This window comes from Acomys russatus, chromosome 6, assembly GCF_903995435.1.
Source record: "Acomys russatus chromosome 6, mAcoRus1.1, whole genome shotgun sequence".
NCBI lineage: Eukaryota > Metazoa > Chordata > Mammalia > Rodentia > Muridae > Acomys > Acomys russatus.
The window spans coordinates 3,530,810-3,538,556 of NC_067142.1; positions in this window are offsets into that span (position 1 = coordinate 3,530,810).

Consider the following 7,747-nt stretch of genomic DNA (forward strand, 5'->3'; position numbering starts at 1 on the left):
AGCATGGAAGAATGGGGAAATAGTAGGACCCATAGGGTCCTGGAAACCTACAAGAAGAACTTTATGACAGGCAGATATGAGTCCTGGGGTCCTCCTCAAATTAAGGCACCAGCCAAAGAGAATATAGGCAGTAAGCTTCGAACCCCTACCAAGACCTAGCCAACGAACAGGATATTCTCCACCGTGGAGTGGAGAGTGAGATCTGACTCTCACACGAACTCTGGTGCCCCTTTTCTGACCACGTCCCCTGGATGGGGAGGCCTGGTGGCACTCAGAGGAAGGATAGCAAGTTACCAAGAAGAGACTAGATATTCCAAGAGCATATATGGGGGAGGAGGTCTCCATCAATCACAGACGTAAGGGAGGGGAGAAGTGGGGAAGTGGGAGGGAGGGAAGAATGGGAGGAAATGGGAAGGGCTAACAATTGAGATGTAATATGAATAAATTAATAAAAAATGTTAAAAAAGTGTAAAATGAAATAACATTTTCATTCTCAAATTGCTTTTGATATCAGTGTTTTAGTACAGTAATAGGAACATTAGCTAAAACAGTTGTTCTCAACCTAAGTATTGCCTTTTACAATATCTGGGGATATTTTTGTCCTTCAAAACTGAGACATGTGCTAGTATCTATTGAATAGAAAGGACAGAATTGATATTTAGCACTCTACAATGCAAACAATAAACCCATCGCTCCCCCGGAAATAACTGTTCTAAAGAAAATATCATGAGTTTGGGGATTATAAACCACAAATAAGATTCAACATTTAAGATACACTAGGCCATTGTGAAAGAGGATAAAGACACAAAATTGGTTACCAGAGTAAAATTCAGATGGAATGTCCTTGCATACAATAAAGTAGAATTGTGAAGAAATGCATGGAAATAACTAACAGCTGAGCTGTGACAAAACTGGAGACAAGGTCAATAGAATTCACAGTATGAGGTTTGAATTCAAAATATTATTACTAAAATTACCCTGTTCCCATCCTTTTTTAAAATTGTCTCAATTATTTTTAGTAAGTTGTCTATTCTGTTAGCAAAATGCCCTTTAACACATTACTAACATTTTTTTCATTTGAAATAAGGAATTAAACCAATTTCTGTGTGTCATAAACAGGCAGCATATTCTAATTTAACGTTACTGTGAATTTTTATATAATTTTTTAAAATGTATTTTGTTAACAAAATAAGATTATTTTTCTACCAAATGTTATTAAAATTAACTTGACAGAAGAGTTTCTCTAAAGTAAACAGTATTTAGTAGGTTAGCACTAGAGAAAGCAGGCTATAAAAACAAAAGTTGTGAAGAAATGACAAGATGGTTGAAAATATTTTAAAAGTGCACAAGGACATAAAATGATTGTCATTTTAGGATGACAATGTTGAATATAGAATAGAATGCCCGCAAGCAAGATAATCTGAAAACACACAGAGAATTATCTGATACTACATAAGGGACAGGTGAAGAGAGAAACCTTTAGAAGCTTAAAACTGCCATCGGGGCTGGAGACCAGTTAAATACGTTTTTGAAGTCTTCTTATCAATATCAAGAGTTTTAGAAAATGAGGAGTTTTAACACAGTGGATATTACTATTTATGTTTTATATTATGTTTTATGATAATGCTAGTCTGTGTAAGAGTGACTTGTAGGAATCGGGGTGGCAGGATGGAAGGACCCAGAGGTTCAGAAGACCATCATGGCCAGCAGATCTGGACCCAGAAGCCTACACAAACTGTTGCACCTGCCAAGGACATTGCATGCAGTAAACCCAGAACCCTTGTTCAGACCTAGCGAAGGGGCAACTCATTCGTCACAGTTGTGAGGAGAGCAGGAACTGCCTCTCATATGAACTCTGGTGCCCTGAAGTTGATCACTTCCCCCTTGGTGGGGAGTCCCAGTGGGCACATAGGGGAATGGGAGGAAGACTATCCAAAGGAGACCTGACAGGCTTGGTCATATGGTGGGGGAGGAGGTCCCCTTCTGTCAGAGGTCGAGGGGAGGCTTATAGGGCAAAAGTGAAGCGGGAGGGTGAAAACAGTAAGACACAAGCAAGGGGATAACAGTCAAGATGTAATCTAAATAAATTATAATAAATTAAAAACAACTAATGGATACGATACATTTATATTTTTAGAAAAAGCCATAAACATTGAAAACTGAATTTTTCAACTTATTTATTATAATATTTTAATTTTTGGAAGATTACAATATTTCTGTTCAGGTTTCAAAATTTCAAAGAGGGTTATAGTTACTTTGAAAGATATATATAACCTCAAAATATCTATATGAATATTGACAGCAATCCAAGAGTGATAACTGCAGTTTAAGACTACACATTAGCACCTATATGTATTAAAAGAAAATGTTTCAAGGGCCTGTACTGACTCACTCCTTCACATTTTACATGTGTTCAGTTATGCTAATTAAAATTTATTTTTTTAAAACTTTGTAAATATTTGTGACATTATTTTTGCAGGGCATCTTAATCCTTTTAGGATATAGGAAATATACAGTCTCTCAAACTAATTGTAATGCTAATGTTACAGAATGTAGTTAGTGTGTGGAGTTTTTTACAATTTCTATGACATTTCATTGTTTATGTGTGTTTCAACTTAGTTAGAATACATTATAATTTATTCTTACTCTTCTAAGTCCTACACCCAACACCCAAGAGTGCAGAGCTAATCTGTGAACTTCTAAAGGGGCAAAATAATCAAGTCTCTACATTATTCAAATATCTTTGTCCCTCTTTTTAATTTTGAATAGACACTATGCATTTCTGATCGTATTTTTTAAGACACAAAGCATCTCCCTAGGTAATTGTTGTAAAGCAAAAAACAAGAGGAAACTCATAAACAGCAAGTTTGACATTGCCATAAATTACTATTTTTCTAGAATTATAAGGTTTTTCAATATTTTTCCTGCTATCTCTACATAGATAGGACTCATTTCTCAAAACAAATTTTAGCAAATTTCACCTGGGAGCTATCGCAAAGTATCTCTTGTCCATAGATGATGTACTCAAAGAGCTTTTCATCTTTTCATGTTAATCCCAGTTGCCAACTACTAAGTTAGTTCTTAAGAACCAAATAGACTGTTACTGAATTTAAATGCTTATGTTTATGTTTGTAAGTTTCTAAGCCATATTTCCACATCTGTTTTTGAAATGTTCTAATATTATACAGTTAACTTAAGGTATTTTCCTCACATTTTAATCAACAGCAACAAAAATATTCTAAAAATGTGTCCAAGATATTTATTTTGAAAACATTTCAACCAAAACAAAAATACCATTTCAAAAGGTATTTGGACATATGAAACACATGTTCTCTTTTCTAATGAAAAAAAAAAAAAAAAACAATAAATTCCAGAAAGCAAGTGATAAAGCATACTAACTGTGCCTAAGTTTCTTCAGTGGAATTTGGACTGTGTGAAATACATGGTCACCAGAAAGGTCTTCAGCCCTGGTAATATCAGTATATTCTGTAGTAATTTCTTTCAAGTATTTCTGCAACTTGGAAAACAATACATACCGAAAGATGTGGTAAAGCAATAGAAGGAAAGGAGGCAAAGGTTCATTCATGAAACTGGACTCACGGACAATTGCTTTAGTAAATGCTGTCAGACACTAATTTTGGATAATGCCATACATTATTCCCACAGATCTAAGAGGCAATTCTATCTCAATTATGAAATTGGTATATACAAATGACAGAGCTATAGCAATAAGACTGACTTGTGAACACCAACAACAGAAACACCGGGTTGGAGGAAATGTTTCACTAGGGGTGGGCTTTGTGGTTTCAAATATTCAAGCCAGGCCCTGAGACAGTCTCTCTTCCTGCTGCCTGCTGATCTCAATGTAGACCTCTCAGCTGCAATTCCAATACCTTGGCCCCCTACATGCTATAATGCTTTTATTTCTTCAGATAAGAGGAAGGTTGGAGATCTCTTATCTTTTTAATGTATCTTCCAGATCCCAAAATGTGATTACAGGAAATATTGGCCTTTTGACTTTTATAATCCCTTGCAAAAAAATTCTTATCAGTTCTTAGATAACTATACTTTTACATGGTACTTTAGTTTATAAAAAGAGAAAATTATTAAATTTTTAAAAATTAGTTTACAGATCATATTAGTGGAAGAGAATCTTCTAAAAAGAAAAAAACCCACTGGAAGCTATTTAGTCAGTATTTACAAAGGCACCTGGAATTTGTACTAGAACTTGAGCAACTTTTTTTAATCAAATAAAAAACTAAGTACATTCTTACAAATATCATTACTTCTACAATCCCACCAATAATGCAGTATTGACTAGGCTTGGATTGTTTATGGCATTGGTTATGTTTTTTCATGCTTACAGATATTAATGATTAAATAACATTTTTTAGTGAAATCAAAATATCTATTACCCTATTTCTAACAAAATGCATATTAATATTTTAAGAAAATTACTAGATGATGTCATTGAAATGATAAATGATTCCCATTGTACAATCATTTGAACCCTTATTCCACAGTTAGAGGGGGTGTTTTATAAGGTCAAGGATGAGAATTTTCTACTTTCTACTCTTACTGCTAAGACCAATGCCTACTGCAATAGTTTTCCACTGTCGTGGACACTTATTCCTCTGGAAGTATAAGCCCAAATAAATTTTATCCACAAGTTTCTTTGATCATGGCATTTTATCACAGCAATAGAAAAGTGTTTATAATAGCATATAAAGTTAAAGGTTAGTGCAACTGATATGTGGATGAATGCTACACGACAAAGCATATTTTTCCTTCTGTAAGATACATCTAGAGGAGATGACATGTGTCCATTAAAAAAACTTCTGATTATTCAAATGATATGTAATGGCAACCTTTATTTTTAATATATTTGAGAATAATTCATTTCATTTCTTAAGGACTAGTATTCTGGCTCTCTGTACTATTTTGAACAGGAGTGTCCTCATAGATTCTTGTATTTGAATGTGTGGCCATAAAGAGTGGCAATATTGGGAGGTGTAGCCAAATGAAAGGATGTGTGGCCTTGTTAGAGAAAGTGTGTTATTAGGGAGACTGGGTTTAAGTTAACATATGCTCCAGTTCTGCCAAGTGTGGGGAGAAAGTCCCCATCTTGCTGATTGCAGATGAAGATGTAGATCTCTGGGCTCCTCCAAAACGAAGTCTGCCTGGGTGTGCCATATTTCCTGCTATCACAATACTGTACTAACGTCCTGTTACTGTAAGCCAACACCAATTAAATGTTTTTCATTATGAGAGTTGTTGTGGTCTTGGTGTCTCTTTAGATCAATAAAACCTTAACTAAGACACTCTGCAAGTGAAAATATTACAAAATTACATATTACAAAATTATTTTTTATTAATGTATCTGAGGACAATATCAATTGCTTGTTGTAAAGAACTCTATCAACAAGAGAGTTGGTAGTTACAGCACTCACAGAGATTCTAGATACAGTAAAAAAATTGTTTATGTGAAAGGTTGTAAACTGGAATCACTTCAGCTAAAAGTTTCATGTTGTTGAAGCCTTGTTCAATAGCTGGTCACACGAAATCATCATAGAGTTTAACTCTTAGGAATGAAGTTGGCTTACATTAAAGTGTTACATAGTACTTCATTAAATATTTTGTGCTATAAACATAAAGGAATGGTATCTTATGTTTTAGACTTTCTTCTCCTCTCTTCTTGTAGTAAAGTATAACAGACAAATGTCTTGATTCCCTCAAAGGCAAATAACAAGCAAGGCTCACTTTTTAAATATTTTTAGTCTTTACAGGATTATATTTGTATTCAATACACTGTGAACAAATTTATCCCCACCCTTGTCTCCAATCTCTCATACTCCCAACAACCACCTTTTTCTTCCCAGCCGTAATTTCTTCTACCTACATGTCTCTGGTTTTTCCTCCAGATTCCTCTATACATGCTCCGGCCTGCCGGGGTTTGACTAATACTCGGGAGGAAAATTTTCCTGTATAGAGACAGAACACTAGACAAGAAGAAGGGGCCAAGTCTTCATTCTGATCAAACCCCGTTTATTGAAAAATTTCACAGAGTTTATATAGGCACAGTGGCATGGGTATTTGCATAAGCAAGGGTTGTTATGGATACCTAACTCTGGAATGTTCCAGCAGGTAGGTATCTACCTTTACAGCTGCTATAATTGCAGGAGAGAAATTCCAGGAAAGTCGTGAAGAATCTCGTTAGTCAGGAAAACGCTCCGGGAACTGCTGCTCACAGGCAGCTGGCCTTTAATCTTACCTTATCAGTACTCCCACCTGAAAAGGAGTAGCTCGGGGTTCTAGAATGACCAGCCCCCACAATAAACCACAACGGGTGTCTAACTGCCGACCTACGACAAGGTCAGCTAGTTTCTGGTGAATGGCAGGCTTCTGGAGAAAGCGGAACCTAGGTTCTGAAAAGATGGCTGAACATTGGCCATGTAGCCCATCCCCAACATATAAAAGCACCCACATCTGTTGTGCATTTGTGTTGTCAAAGACCTTATTGTACAAATGTTACCACACTTCACTGTATTCTGTAAAGGGCTATTAATGTAATACCAATCATAAATTCAGTGAGACCTCAAGTAGTGACACATGGGTACTATGATTTATTCAATTAGTCTAGAGCATAATACTGAGCAATACTTACACCATCCTAAACCTCCAGCTAGTCTTGCTTCCTCACAGCCAAATTTCCTATTACATTTACTTTTTAAATCATCTTCTAGCTCTGATTCATTTCTTCTGATACTTCTTTACCGTCTCCTCATGACTCAATCCCTACTTCCTCTCTCTTTCCCTCCCCCTTGCTAGACCTAGATGTTCAACCATATTATATTTTGGTACATATGACTCTTTTGTACACTATAAATGAGATACAATGAAATAGATATGAGATATATAAGAAACAAAATTATATTAACATAGTAGACACAAACATTTAATTTAATATTAAGAAAACATTTTGCATATATATTTTACTATTGTGTAAATTCACATTGTACTAAATATTATTGAATTGTTCGTGTCAAATATCTGAATAGAATGATATGTGACTCATATCTAAAAGATGCAAAATGTCATATTTTTGTAGTATGGGCCTTCTTTTTAATTTTTAAATAATTTAATCCATTTATTTATTTATTCATTCAATACTTTACATCCTGATCACAGCTCTCTCAACTCCCATTCCCCCCTCACATGTCCCTCTCCCTATCCTCCCATTCCTTTTTCTCAGAGAATGAGTAGGCCCCCATGTGTACCAACCCACCCTAGCAAATTAAGTCACTGCAGGATACAGTAAATCATCTCCCACTGAGGCCAGCAAGGCAGCCCAATTAGCAGAATGAAAACCAAGGCAGGCATAAGATTCAGAGGGCCCCTACTCTAGTTATTGGTGGACCCATAAGATGATGAGTCTACACATTCCTACATATGTGAAGTGGGCCTAGGGCCAGTCCATGAATATTCTTTGATTGATTCTGTCTCTCTCTCTGAGCCCCTATGGGCCTAGGTTAGTTGACTCTAGCTCATCTTGGGGAGTCCTTGAACACTCTGGCTCCTTCAATTATTTCTCCAAGTGTTCCATCCCTAAGCGCTATCTAGTGTTTTGGCTGTAGATTTCTGTGTCTGTTTCCATAAACTCCTGGGTGAAGCCTCTCAGAGGAGTTATGCCAGACTCACATCTACAAGCGACAGCAGAGTAATATCAAAAGTATCTGGGATTGGTTTT